Source organism: Eriocheir sinensis, chromosome 39 (assembly GCF_024679095.1).
Source record: "Eriocheir sinensis breed Jianghai 21 chromosome 39, ASM2467909v1, whole genome shotgun sequence".
In the NCBI taxonomy this organism is placed as follows: Eukaryota; Metazoa; Arthropoda; class Malacostraca; order Decapoda; family Varunidae; genus Eriocheir; species Eriocheir sinensis.
Genome location: NC_066547.1, coordinates 17042285 through 17057100, shown reverse-complemented (window position 1 = coordinate 17057100; position 14816 = coordinate 17042285). Strand labels below are relative to the sequence as shown.

Genomic DNA, 14816 nt, shown 5'->3' with positions numbered 1-14816 from the left:
CCTTGAACTCACTATTTAAAGTTTTGAACTCTCGATATAAAGTTATTGTACTTGCTAAAGTCCTGCTCTTGCCTTTCCTCCAACACTGAGGGAATTTTAAAAAGATAGGTTAGTAAGCTTTGGTCTGCCAGCTGATCAGCTGCAGGAAAACCCTTTTTCAGGTTAACCCTTTGAATCTCACTTTGTATGTCTCTGGTAAAGCAAAGAAAGCAACAGGACTTAACAAGCATACACGTAGATGCCACTGAGCTGGTAATCTCACAAAAGCAAACTGCCGAGGCACTGACTGTGACTGACCAACTGGTGGAAAATACATGTACTGAGTTTAGTGAGTTCTCTTGTGCTAATGTTGCCAACTGTTTCAGATATCAATATTCAACAGAAAGGACATATTTTATGAAATTAATGGAATATTGAGTTCCATATAGTTTTTTGGGGGTGGCTTGTGGTGCAGTGGTTGGCACTGCCTCAAAGTATAGGCCTGGCTGTATGTATAGAGTTATGAGGGGGGAGAGAGAGAGAGAGAGAGGGAGGGTAGAGGAAGAAAAGTATGTAAAAAAACAAATATGAGAGAGAGAGTATCAATTAATTATCTTAATTATACAGCCCTTGATAGAGAGAGAGATTTCATAATATATTATCCCATGCTGTCTTTCCCGGTACAAGACTTTGAGAGTGGACACATATTTGCAGGTTGGTGTAGCAGTGCTGGGAGGTGCCATAACACAGGGCACTCCTCACCTCAACAACAGTCTCTTCACCGACAAGTAATTCTTCACCAACAAGCTTTTCAGCAGCTTGGAGAAATAGGTAAGCTTTCTCTACTCACTTCCTGCCCTGCCTTCATTACCCCCGCCAGAAGCCCCCAAAGGGTGAACCCGTTATATTGAGCTGTAAAATGTTCAGCAGCTCACTTAGTAACCCATTGTGTTGTAAAATGTTCAGTACATCCCCTTGCTTAGAGGGAAAGGCCTTTTAACCCAGTGGTTGTAGCAGTGGGGATCATGTTTCTTAATGGTCCCCCAAGCGAGAAAAATGAGAAAAAATCACCCCTCACACAAACCATTTCATAATACATATCAAAGCATTTGTGATCAGTTTACACATCATCTATTTTGGGGGGTTTAAATCATGGCACAAATTTGGCCTGTTGCTGCTACACGGTAAAGCCACAAATTTGGCCCATTGCTGCTACACGGTAAAGCCACAAATTTGGCCTGTTGTTGCTACGGTAAAGCCACAAATTTGGCCTGTCTGCTACACGGTAAAGCCACAAATTTGTCCCATTGCTGCTACACGGTAAAGCCACAAATTTGTTCCATTGCTGCTACACGGTAAAGCCACAAATTTGGCCCGTCGCTGCTACCGGGTAAGAAACATGATCCCCGCAGCTACCGTGTTAAGCATAGGATGCATGATATATGTTTGCCAAAGTGCTTACTACACACTGGATACATATTATGCATGCAAGATTGGTTTTGCTTTATAATATAGTTAGATTAATTTGATTTATTTATTCAGCCCTTGACAGAGAGGAAAGTAATATTTTATTGTACAAGGACTTACCACAGACATGTTGCCAACCTGATTTTGTATAAGTTTAAACCCAGGAATAAGTCACCCAATCCTGGCATCAAAGTTCCTTAAGCCCTAACTCACTCACCGGTGCTAATGCAGGAGTCAAGTCATCATTATACAGTAAATATTGGTGTGAAAAAGACTCCTAATATTGGCCGCATCATGTGTGGAAATACATATTAAAAGGAAGCCTAGCCAGCAGGGAGGGAGGAGGAGGCTCACTACATGGTTTGGTCTCAAAAGCTAACAGGCTATATTTTCACCTGCAAGGGTAGATATATATTTTTCTGCTTACTTTTTGCCTTATTTTACAGCCTTTGACAGAGAGGAAAGTAATACACATAAACTGATCACAAATGCTTTGATATATAATATGAAATGGTTTGTGTGAGGGGTGATTTTTTCTCATTTTTCTTGCTTGGAGGGACCATTAAGAAACATGATCCCTGCCACCACCGGGTTAAGTTAAAGTTTTCTAAAGAAAGAATTGCTACATTACATTTGTAAGTCACTGACACAACAAAAACACGTCCTCACACTCACCACCATCACTTTGTTGATGCGTCATGGACAGCGATATTAGGTAGGGTTAGATACACGGGAGCCAAGGTTCAGAGGAGCTGCTTCGTGCAGACTCCTATGTTCTTATGTCACTGGACGAGGTGGAAGGATGCTTGGGTGCCATAGTAGGGGTCAAAATGCAGTGTGTGTATTCCAGAGAAACGTTCCACTCACAGTGCTGGCTAGCTTCAGACTGAGGAGAAAGACAGCGTCTCCGCCATAGCAGGGCACGATAACAGAAAACCTTATTCCCGATAACCGATAACTGATAATGAAAAACCTTAACAACACCCTGCGCCGGATCCGAGATCGCCACGCTCGCCAAATTTCAAATGTCGCTATTGAATATAACAAGCTTTCAGCCATAAACTCAGCATAATCATCATTTTTATATATGAAAACATGCAGAATTAAATGGTGCACATAAAGAAACTCACTACGGCCAGGCCAAAACAACACCCCGCACCGTATCCGAGATCGCCACGCGCGCTAAATTTCAAATGTCGCTATTGAATATAACAAGCTTTCAGCCATAAACTCAACATAATCATCATGTATTATATATGAAAACATGCAGAATTACATGGTGCACATAAAGAAACTCACTACGGCCTGGCCAAAACATCTCCCTGTTCTGTTTCCGAGATCTCCTCGCGCGCTAAATTTCAAATGTCGCTATTGAATATAACAAGCTTTCAGCCATAAACTCAACATAATCATCATGTATTATATATGAAAACATGCAGAATTACATGGTGCACATAAAGAAACTCACTACGGCCGGGCCAAAACAGCGCCCTCTGCTGTGTCCGAGATCTCCGCGCGCGCTATATTTCAAATGTCGCTATTGAATATAACAAGCTTTCAGCCATAAACTCAACATAATCATCATGTATTATATATGAAAACATGCAGAATTAAATGGTGCACATAAAGAAACTCACTACGGCCGGGCCAAAACAGCGCCCTGCGCCGTATCTGAGATCGCCACGCGCGCCAAATTTCAAATGTCGCTATTGAATATAACAAGCTTTCAGCCATAAACTCAGCATAATCATCATGTATTATATATGAAAACATGCAGAATTAAATGGTACACATAAAGAAACTCACTACGGCCGGGCCAAAACAACACCCCGCACCGTATCCGAGATCGCCATTCGCGCTAAATTTCAAATGTCGCTATTGAATATAACAAGGTTTCAGCCATAAACTCAACATAATCATCATGTATTATATGAAAACATGCAGAATTACATGGTGCACATAAAGAAATTCACTACGGCCGGGCCAAAACAGTGCCCTGCGCCGTATCCGAGATCGCCACGCTCTCCAAATTTCAAATGTCGCTATTGAATATAACAAGCTTTCAGCCATAAACTCAGCATAATCATCATGTATTATATATGAAAACATGCAGAATTAAATGGTGCACATAAAGAAACTCACTACGGCCAGGCCAAAACAACACCTCGCACCGTATCCGAGATCGCCACGTTTGCCAAATTTCAAATGTCGCTATTGAATATAACAAGCTTTCAGCCATAAACTCAACATAATCATCATGTATTATATATGAAAACATGCAGAATTACATGGTGCACATAAAGAAGTATAAATTAATTGATAATTTTGAGATGTAAGCATAAATATAGAGATAAAATAACTCGTATATTGGCTAAAGCAAGCCAGTATGCGCGTCCTGGGATATGGTACGGGGCACACAAGGACACAGTATACTCGTGTTGAAGGGGTTAAACCCATTACTACGTGTCCTTCCCGGTTCTCTTACCAACAAAACCCTATGAATATCCCCCTTATTACAGGCCCTTCCTTCCCTCTAAGTGTGAAATATGAGAAAAAAAATCATCACTCCCACAAACCATTTCATGATATATATATATATATATATATATATATATATATATATATATATATATATATATATATATATATATATATATATATATCTATAAATATATATATATATAGATATATATATATATATATATATATATATATATATATATATATATATATATATATATATATATACACATCATCTCATTTGTCATCACATTATGCAGCATATATTTTGTGTGTGTGTGTGTGTGTGAGAGAGAGAGAGAGAGAGAGAGACAGAGACTTATGCTTTCACAGTTATTGAGAAAATTTCTAAAGCTGAGAAAGTATAGAGATTATTGTTTAAGATGAAAGAAAAAGTGAGCAAGTATGGCACCAGAATTAAAGCTCTCTCTCTCTCTCTCTCTCTCTCTCTACCAATATCTATCTATATATTTTTTTACCTTGAAAATAATTTATTATCTCAAAAAATCCCAATTATTTTACAGCTGACTTATTTCCTTACCCTGTTTACAGAGGAAGAAGAGGAGGAAGAAGAAGAGAAGATGAAGAGGAAGAAGAGGAGGAGGAGGATAAGGACTTGGTGAGTGTTCAAATCAATTCTCTTTCCATTGCAAACTTCTTCCTTCTTCCTTCCTTCCTTCCTTCCTTCCCTCTTGGCTCTTAGACCACTGAATAAAGAAAGGAGAGACAGAAGAGATGGTTAGATTATGATAATGCATTGCAACACCCAAACTCACATGTAATATTTAAGTCTTTTGTTGAGGTTTGGGGCATTTCCAGGGGTAGTTTTATGAGGCTGGTGGTGGTGTGACCCTTCCTCTGTGCTATGAAGCTAAAAAACACACATTTGACATTTTTTGTGTCGGAGTTTAGGGCATTTCAGGGGTAGTTTTATGAGGCTGGTGGTGGTGTGACCCTTCCTCTGTGCTATGAAGCTAAAAACACACATTTGACATTAGAGGTAGCAGGACGCCTATCAGGTCAGGGCAAGAACAAACACATGTTAACTAATTGGAGGGGCCAAACCGGCCGGGGGTAGCAGGTAAGGTTGGCGGCACCCCGCTACCTGCGTCCTGTATGGCCACTCCTATTAGATAACGTGTTTGTTCTTGCCTCTGACCCGCTAGGCGTCCCGCTACCCTCTACTGGGCCCGAATTTACAATAAATCTTTAACCGCTAAGTTTGACTTTAGGGCGAGTTTAACTTTATTCTTCATCTTATCCCTCATAAGTTGATCTTAGCTGACGAGATATTTTAGGCGGGCCCAAACCCGTCTTAAGGAGCCTAAGTCGAACTTCAGTCGCCAAGATGGCCGAACGTCAACAAGCCCGTCAGCGCCTAGAGAAGACTTTTCAAGAGCGAAGAGACGTTCTGAATACTTTGAGTGACGCAGAACTATTGAAACGCTACAGACTGGATCGTGCAGGAGTACTGTTCGTAACGGATTTGGTGAGAGGGCCCTGCAAAGCCCTACTTCAAGGAGTTTTGCATTGACACCCGAAATGAAAGTAATTATTACACTGCGTTACTTAGCAACGGGGAAAATGCAGATGTGTAACAGTGATGATCTTGGTCCATCACAGTCGTCAGTAAGCAAAGCGATCACCGATACCCTCAAGGCACTTACACAGCCAGCCATACTTGTCCAATTCATTCTATGTCAGAGCACCGTCCCTGAAATCCGAGAGAAACAACAAGAATTTGTGCAAGTTGCAAACTTCCCTGGCATTGTTGGTGTAATAGATTGCACGCATGTCAGGATACCCCCAGGGAATATGAAGCAGACTATGTCAACAGGAAGAATTTCCATAGCATAAACACACAATTAGTGTTTGATGCCAAATATAATATTCTTAATGTTGTAGCTAATTGGCCTGGGTCCACTCATGATGCTCGTATTTGGCGTGAGGGTGGCCTCAAACGCATGTTTGAGGATCATCGTATACCACCGGATTCATGTCATCTATTAGGGACAGTGGCTACCCTTGCAGACGGTATCTGTTGACTCCTTCCCTTTACTATGTGTAGAGTGTGGCAGTCTCCAATTCACTCCCTTTTCCTCTTGGGAGAAGTGAAAGCGGCAATATTTTCCATGATTACCTCGTCAGAGGGTGGGTGATGCAAGAATGAGGAATAAGAACAGGAACGAGAGTCCGAGTTTACATTCAAGAGAAAAAAAAAATATCACCTTGCGCGGATGATAAACGTAACCTTTATTTTATAAATACTACCTTATTATGCCCATATTTCTGAAGTATATCATCATATAACATTGATAAAGTAGTATTACTACATATTCAATCACTGAAGTGTCGCAATTCTGCAATTTAAAAATACATCTTTTGCCAGGACAAATTTTTAAACTGCAGAAGTTGCTGAGTGAAGTTGAAGTTATTTGTTCATTTAAGCTCAGCTATAAGTTAAACTTTAGATTCAGTGGAACTTTTAAGTTAAAGAGTAAGATTAATTGTAAATGTGTGCCATGGAACTAGCAGGGAGGGTTTAGCAACAGAGGAAAGTTACGCTAGTCCTCCTGCAAGTATTTAGCAACCAAATGGTTAATTTAAAGTCCTTTATAGATAGAGAATATAGAATATATAATACAGTGATGTCTTTCCCAATAAAATACATTGACAGAGGACACATATTTGAAGGGGGCTTTGTGGTGCAGTGGTTAGCACACTCGGGTCACAACCGAGAGAGCCGGGTTCGATTCCCAGGCGGAGTGGAAAAATTTGGGCGGCTTTTCCGATACCCTACATAGCCCCTGTCCACCCAGCAGTGTACCAGGTATTAATCAGGGGTTGTGTCCCGTCTCCTGGGGTCTGTTCCCTTCTATAATTCCTTCCCCCTCCTGTCTCTCTCCGGCATATGACCACAGATGTTGTGCTGCCCACAAAACCAAACTTTCCAAACTTAATAATTTGTGGGTTGTGTCATAACCTTGAAATAGTCATAGGTGGAGGGCATCATAGCTGAGGATCCCCTGTACAGTGCCTTGAATATGTAGCTTTCTGGATAATAGCAAAATTTGTCACTAAAGAAATAATCGCCTAAGCAGGGTTGGCAATGATTAAATCAAATTGATTTAATCAGATGATTAAATCTTTGATTTCTTTACTAAAAAATCATGATTGTTATTACCAAACAAAATCATGATTTTTTTTTTTATTTGATTTTTTTTTAGTAAAAGTATTCCATGAGTTAAATGGTGTGCTCCAAAGATGGTAAAGGAAAACAACGTATTCATTTGCAATGATTCATTTATTCTCTTCAAGGTATATACCACAAAACAACAAGAAGAATCCTACATTATTATAAATTTATAAGTAGGCTTTGACAATTGATATGAATTAATCCTTGAACTCACTATTTAAAGTTTTGAACTCTCGATATAAAGTTATTGTACTTGCTAAAGTCCTGCTCTTGCCTTTCCTCCAACACTGAGGGAATTTTAAAAAGATAGGTTAGTAAGCTTTGGTCTGCCAGCTGATCAGCTGCAGGAAAACCCTTTTTCAGGTTAACCCTTTGAATCTCACTTTGTATGTCTCTGGTAAAGCAAAGAAAGCAACAGGACTTAACAAGCATACACGTAGATGCCACTGAGCTGGTAATCTCACAAAAGCAAACTGCCGAGGCACTGACTGTGACTGACCAACTGGTGGAAAATACATGTACTGAGTTTAGTGAGTTCTCTTGTGCTAATGTTGCCAACTGTTTCAGATATCAATATTCAACAGAAAGGACATATTTTATGAAATTAATGGAATATTGAGTTCCATATAGTTTTTTGGGGGTGGGTTCGTGGTGCAGTGGTTGGCACTGCCTCAAAGTATTGGCCTGGCTTTATGTATAGAGTTATGAGGGGAGAGAGAGAGAGAGAGGGAGGGTAGAGGAAGAAAAGTATGTAAAAAAACAAATATGAGAGAGAGAGTATCAATTAATTATCTTAATTATACAGCCCTTGATAGAGAGAGAGATTTCATAATATATTATCCCATGCTGTCTTTCCCGGTACAAGACTTTGAGAGTGGACACATATTTGCAGGTTGGTGTAGCAGTGCTGGGAGGTGCCATAACACAGGGCACCTCACCTCAACAACAGTCTCTTCACCGACAAGTAATTCTTCACCAACAAGCTTTTCAGCAGCTTGGAGAAATAGGTAAGCTTTCTCTACTCACTTCCTGCCCTGCCTTCATTACCCCTGCCAGAAGCCCCAAAGGGTGAACCTGTTATATTGAGCTGTAAAATGTTCAGCAGCTCACTTAGTAACCCATTGTGTTGTAAAATGTTCAGTACATCCCTTGCTTAGAGGGAAAGGCCTTTAACCCAGTGGTTGTAGCAGTGGGGATCATGTTTCTTAATGGTCCCCAAGCGAGAAAAATGAGAAAAATCACCCTCACACAAACCATTTCATAATACATATCAAAGCATTTGTGATCAGTTTACATCATCTATTTTGGGGGTTTAAATCATGGCACAAATTTGGCCTGTTGCTGCTACACGGTAAAGCCACAAATTTGGCCCGTTGCTGCTACACGGTAAAGCCACAAATTTGGCCTGTCGCTGCTACACGGTAAAGCCACAAATTTGTCCCATTGCTGCTACACGGTAAAGCCACAAATTTGTTCCATTGTTGCTGCTACACGGTAAAGCCACAAATTTGGCCCTGTCGCTGCTACCGGGTAAGAAACATGATCCCGCAGCTACCGTGTTAAGCATAGGATGCATGATATATGTTTGCCAAAGTGCTTACTACACACTGGATACATATTATGCATGCAAAATTGGTTTTGCTTTATAATATAGTTAGATTAATTTGATTTATTTATTCAGCCCTTGACAGAGAGGAAAGTAATATTTCTTATTGTACAAGGGACTTACCACAGACATGTCGCCAACCTGATTTTGTATAAGTTTAAACCCAGGAATAAGTCACCCAATCCTGGCATCAAAGTTCCTTAAGCCCCTAACTCACTCACCGGTGCTAATGCAGGAGTCAAGTCATCATTATACAGTAAATATTGGTGTGAAAAAGACTCCTAATATTGGCCGCATCATGTGTGGAAATACATATTAAAAGGAAGCCTAGCCAGCAGGGAGGGAGGAGGAGGCTCACTACATGGTTTGGTCTCAAAAGCTAACAGGCTATATTTTCACCTGCAAGGGTAGATATATATTTTTCTGCTTACTTTGTGCCTTATTTTACAGCCTTTGACAGAGAGGAAAGTAATACACATAAACTGATCACAAATGCTTTGATATATAATATGAAATGGTTTGTGTGAGGGGTGATTTTTTCTCATTTTTCTTGCTTGGAGGGACCATTAAGAAACATGATCCCTGCCACCACCGGGTTAAGTTAAAGTTTTCTAAAGAAAGAATTGCTACATTACATTTGTAAGTCACTGACACAACAAAACACGTCCTCACACTCACCACCATCACTTTGTTGATGCGTCATGGACAGCGATATTAGGTAGGGTTAGATACACGGGAGCAAGGTTCAGAGGAGCTGCCTCTGCAGGTCTACCGGCCTGCAGACTCCTATGTTCTTATGTCACTGGACGAGGTGGAAGGATGCTTGGGTGCCATAGTAGGGGTCAAAATGCAGTGTGTGTATTCCAGAGAAACGTTCCACTCACAGTGCTGGCTAGCTTCAGACTGAGGAGAAAGACAGCGTCTCCGCCATAGCAGGGCACGATAACAGAAAACCTTATTCCCGATAACCGATAACTGATAATGAAAAACCTTAACAACACCCTGCGCCGTATCCGAGATCGCCACGCTCGCCAAATTTCAAATGTCGCTATTGAATATAACAAGCTTTCAGCCATAAACTCAGCATAATCATCATTTTTATATATGAAAACATGCAGAATTAAATGGTGCACATAAAGAAACTCACTACGGCCAGGCCAAAACAACACCCCGCACCGTATCCGAGATCGCCACGCGCGCTAAATTTCAAATGTCGCTATTGAATATAACAAGCTTTCAGCCATAAACTCAACATAATCATCATGTATTATATATGAAAACATGCAGAATTACATGGTGCACATAAAGAAACTCACTACGGCCAGGCCAAAACAGCGCCCTCTGCTGTGTCCGAGATCGCCGCGCGCGCTAAATTTCAAATGTCGCTATTGAATATAACAAGCTTTCAGCCATAAACTCAACATAATCATCATGTATTATATATGAAAACATGCAGAATTACATGGTGCACATAAAGAAACTCACTACGGCCGGGCCAAAACAGCGCCCTCTGCTGTGTCCGAGATCTCCTCGCGCGCTAAATTTCAAATGTCGCTATTGAATATAACAAGCTTTCAGCCATAAACTCAACATAATCATCATGTATTATATATGAAAACATGCAGAATTAAATGGTGCACATAAAGAAACTCACTACGGCCGGGCCAAAACAGCGCCCTGCGCCGTATCTGAGATCGCCACGCTCTCCAAATTTCAAATGTCGCTATTGAATATAACAAGCTTTCAGCCATAAACTCAGCATAATCATCATGTATTATATATGAAAACATGCAGAATTAAATGGTACACATAAAGAAACTCACTACGGCCGGGCCAAAACAACACCCCGCACCGTATCCGAGATCGCCATTCGCGCTAAATTTCAAATGTCGCTATTGAATATAACAAGGTTTCAGCCATAAACTCAACATAATCATCATGTATTATATGTGAAAACATGCAGAATTACATGGTGCACATAAAGAAATTCACTACGGCCGGGCCAAAACAGTGCCCTGCGCCGTATCCGAGATCGCCACGCTCTCCAAATTTCAAATGTCGCTATTGAATATAACAAGCTTTCAGCCATAAACTCAGCATAATCATCATTTTTATATATGAAAACATGCAGAATTAAATGGTGCACATAAAGAAACTCACTACGGCCAGGCCAAAACAACACCTCGCACCGTATCCGAGATCGCCACGCGCGCTAAATTTCAAATGTCGCTATTGAATATAACAAGCTTTCAGCCATAAACTCAACATAATCATCATGTATTATATATGAAAACATGCAGAATTACATGGTGCACATAAAGAAACTCACTACGGCCGGGCCAAAACAGCGCCCTGCGCCGTATCCGAGATCGCCGCGTGTGCCAAATTTCAAATGTCGCTATTGAGTATAACAAGCTTTCAGCCATAAACTCAACATAATCATCATGTATTATATATGAAAACATGCAGAATTACATGGTGCACATAAAGAAGTATAAATTAATTGATAATTTTGAGATGTAAGCATAAATATAGAGATAAAATAACTCGTATATTGGCTAAAGCAAGCCAGTATGCGCGTCCTGGGATATGGTACGGGGCACACAAGGACACAGTATACTCGTGTTGAAGGGGTTAAACCCATTACTACGTGTCCTTCCCGGTTCTCTTACCAACAAAACCCTATGAATATCCCCCTTATTACAGGCCCTTCCTTCACTCTAAGTGTGAAATATGATAAAAAAATCATCACTCCCACAAACCATTTCATGATATATATAGATATATATATATATATATATATATATATATATATATATATATATATATATATATATATATATATATATATATATATATATATATATATATATATATATATATATATCTATATATATATATATATATATATATATATATATATATATATATATACACATCATCTCATTTGTCATCACATTATGCAGCATATATTTTGTGTGTGTGTGTGTGTGTGAGAGAGAGAGAGAGAGAGAGAGAGAGAGAGAGAGTTATGCTTTCACAGTTATTGAGAAAATTTCTAAAGCTGAGAAAGTAAAGAGATTATTTTTTAAGATGAAAGAAAAAGTGAGCAAGTATGGCACCAGAATTAAAGCTCTCACACTCTCTCTCTCTCTCTCTCTCTCTCTCTCTCTACCAATATCTATATATTTTTTTACCTTGAAAATAATTTATTATCTCAAAAAATCCCAATTATTTTACAGCTGACTTATTTCCTTACCCTGTTTACAGAGGAAGAAGAGGAGGAAGAAGAAGAGAAGATGAAGAGGAAGAAGAGGAGGAGGAGGATAAGGACTTGGTGAGTGTTCAAATCAATTCTCTTCCATTGCAAACTTCTTCCTTCCTTCCTTCCTTCCTTCCTTCCCTCTTGGCTCTTAGACCACTGAATAAAGAAAGGAGAGACAGAAGAGATGGTTAGATTATGATAATGCATTGCAACACCCAAACTCACATGTAATATTTAAGTCTTTTGTTGAGGTTTGGGGCATTTCCAGGGGTAGTTTTATGAGGCTGGTGGTGGTGTGACCCTTCCTCTGTGCTATGAAGCTAAAAAACACACATTTGACATTATATTTTTAGTAGTTTTGGGCATTTCCAGGGGTAGTTTTATGAGGCTGGTGGTGGTGTGACCCTTCCTCTGTGCTATGAAGCTAAAAAACACACATTTGACATTAGAGGGTAGCAGGACGCCTATCAGGTCAGGGGCAAGAACAAACACATGTTATCTAATAGGAGTGGCCATACAGGACGCGGGTAGCAGGTAAGCGTGGAGGGAACCCGCTACCTGCGTCCTGTATGGCCACTCCTATTAGATAACGTGTTTGTTCTTGCCTCTGACCCGCTAGGCGTCCCGCTACCCTCTACTGGGCCCGAATTTACAATAAATCTTTAACCGCTAAGTTTGACTTTAGGGCGAGTTTAACTTTATTCTTCATCTTATCCCTCATAAGTTGATCTTAGCTGACGAGATATTTTAGGCGGGCCCAAACCCGTCTTAAGGAGCCTAAGTCGAACTTCAGTCGCCAAGATGGCCGAACGTCAACAAGCCCGTCAGCGCCTAGAGAAGACTTTTCAAGAGCGAAGAGACGTTCTGAATACTTTGAGTGCAGAACTATTGAAACGCTACAGACTGGATCGTGCAGGAGTACTGTTCGTAACGGATTTGGTGAGAGGGTCCCTGCAAAGCCCTACTTCAAGGAGTTTTGCATTGACACCCGAAATGAAAGTAATTATTACACTGCGTTACTTAGCAACGGGGAAAATGCAGATGTGTAACAGTGATGATCTTGGTCCATCACAGTCGTCAGTAAGCAAAGCGATCACCGATACCCTCAAGGCACTTACACAGCCAGCCATACTTGTCCAATTCATTCGATTTCCTCGCACCGTCCCTGAAATCCGAGAGAAACAACAAGAATTTGTGCAAGTTGCAAACTTCCCTGGCATTGTTGGTGTAATAGATTGCACGCATGTCAGGATTCTCAGGGAATATGAAGCAGACTATGTCAACAGGAAGAATTTCCATAGCATAAACACACAATTAGTGTTTGATGCCAAATATAATATTCTTAATGTTGTAGCTAATTGGCCTGGGTCCACTCATGATGCTCGTATTTGGCGTGAGGGTGGCCTCAAACGCATGTTTGAGGATCATCGTATACCACCGGATTCATGTCATCTATTAGGGACAGTGGCTACCCTTGCAGACGGTATCTGTTGACTCCTTCCCTTTACTATGTGTAGAGTGTGGCAGTCTCCAATTCACTCCCCTTTTCCTCTTGGGAGAAGTGAAAGCGGCAATATTTTCCATGATTACCTCGTCAGAGGGTGGGTGATGCAAGAATGAGGAAGACGAACAGGAACGCGTGTCCGTGTTTACATTCAAGAGAAAAGAATATCACCTTGCGCGGATGATAAACGTAACCTTTATTTTATAAATACTACCTTATTATGCCCATATTTCTGAAGTATATCATCATATAACATTGATAAAGTAGTATTACTACATATTCAATCACTGAAGTGTCGCAATTCTGCAATTTAAAAAATACATCTTTTGCCAGGACAAATTTTCAAACTGGATCAGCTGCTGAGTGAAGTTGAACTTATTTTACATTTAAGCTCAGCTATAAGTTAAACTTGAGATTCAGTGGAACTTTTAAGTTAAAGATTAAGATTAATTGTAAATTTGGGCCCTGGAACTCGCAGGGAGGGTTTAGCACCAGCGGCAAGTTACGCTAGTCCTCCCTGCAAGTATTTAGCAACCAAAGGGTTAATTTACAGTCCTTGATAGAGAGAGACTATAGAATATCTTATCCAGTGCTGTCTTTCCCAATACAAGACTTTGACAGTGGACACATATTTGCAGGGGGGCTTTGTGGTGCAGTGGTTAGCACACTCGGGTCACAACCGAGAGAGCCAGGTTTCGATTCCCAGGCGGAGTGGAAAATTTTGGGCGGCGTTTCCGATACCCTACATAGCCCCTGTCCACCCAGCAGTGTACCAGGTATTAATCAGGGGTTGTGTCCCGTCTCCTGGGGTCTGTTCCCTTCTATAATTCCTTCCCCCTCCTGTCTCTCTCCGGCATATGACCACAGATGTTGTGCTGCCCAAAACCAAACTTTCCAAACTTAATAATTTGTGGGTTGTGTCATAACCTTGAAATAGTCATAGGTGGAGGGCATCATAGCTGAGGATCCCCTGTACAGTGCCTTGAATATGTAGCTTTCTGGATAATAGCAAAATTTGTCACTAAAGAAATAATCGCCTAAGCAGGGTTGGCAATGATTAAATCAAATTGATTTAATCAGATGATTAAATCTTTGATTTCTTTACTAAAAAATCATGATTGTTATTACCAAACAAAATCATGATTTTTTTTTTTATTTGATTTTTTTTAGTAAAAGTATTCCATGAGTTAAATGGTGTGCTCCAAAGATGGTAAAGGAAAACAACGTATTCATTTGCAATGATTCATTTATTCTCTTCAAGGTATATACCACAAAACAA

General features: G+C 40.2%; 1 non-coding gene across 50 annotated transcripts in view; it reads left to right on the top strand.

Moving 5' to 3' along the window:
• Nucleotides 1-14816, top strand: part of LOC127009111 (uncharacterized) — a 123553-nt gene that overhangs the window by 85319 nt on the left and 23418 nt on the right. For 26 of the 50 annotated variants that reach the window (XR_007761629.1, XR_007761627.1, XR_007761619.1 and 23 more), the window contains 4 exons: nucleotides 694-810; nucleotides 4519-4585; nucleotides 8055-8169; nucleotides 12039-12105. The exons of 1 other annotated variant lie outside the window; for it this stretch is intronic. This is a non-coding gene — a transcript (uncharacterized LOC127009111). The remainder of the gene's footprint in view (nucleotides 1-693; nucleotides 811-4518; nucleotides 4586-8054; nucleotides 8170-12038; nucleotides 12106-14816) is intronic. 23 more of the 50 variants (XR_007761641.1, XR_007761650.1, XR_007761638.1 and 20 more) reach the window with 6 other exon arrangements.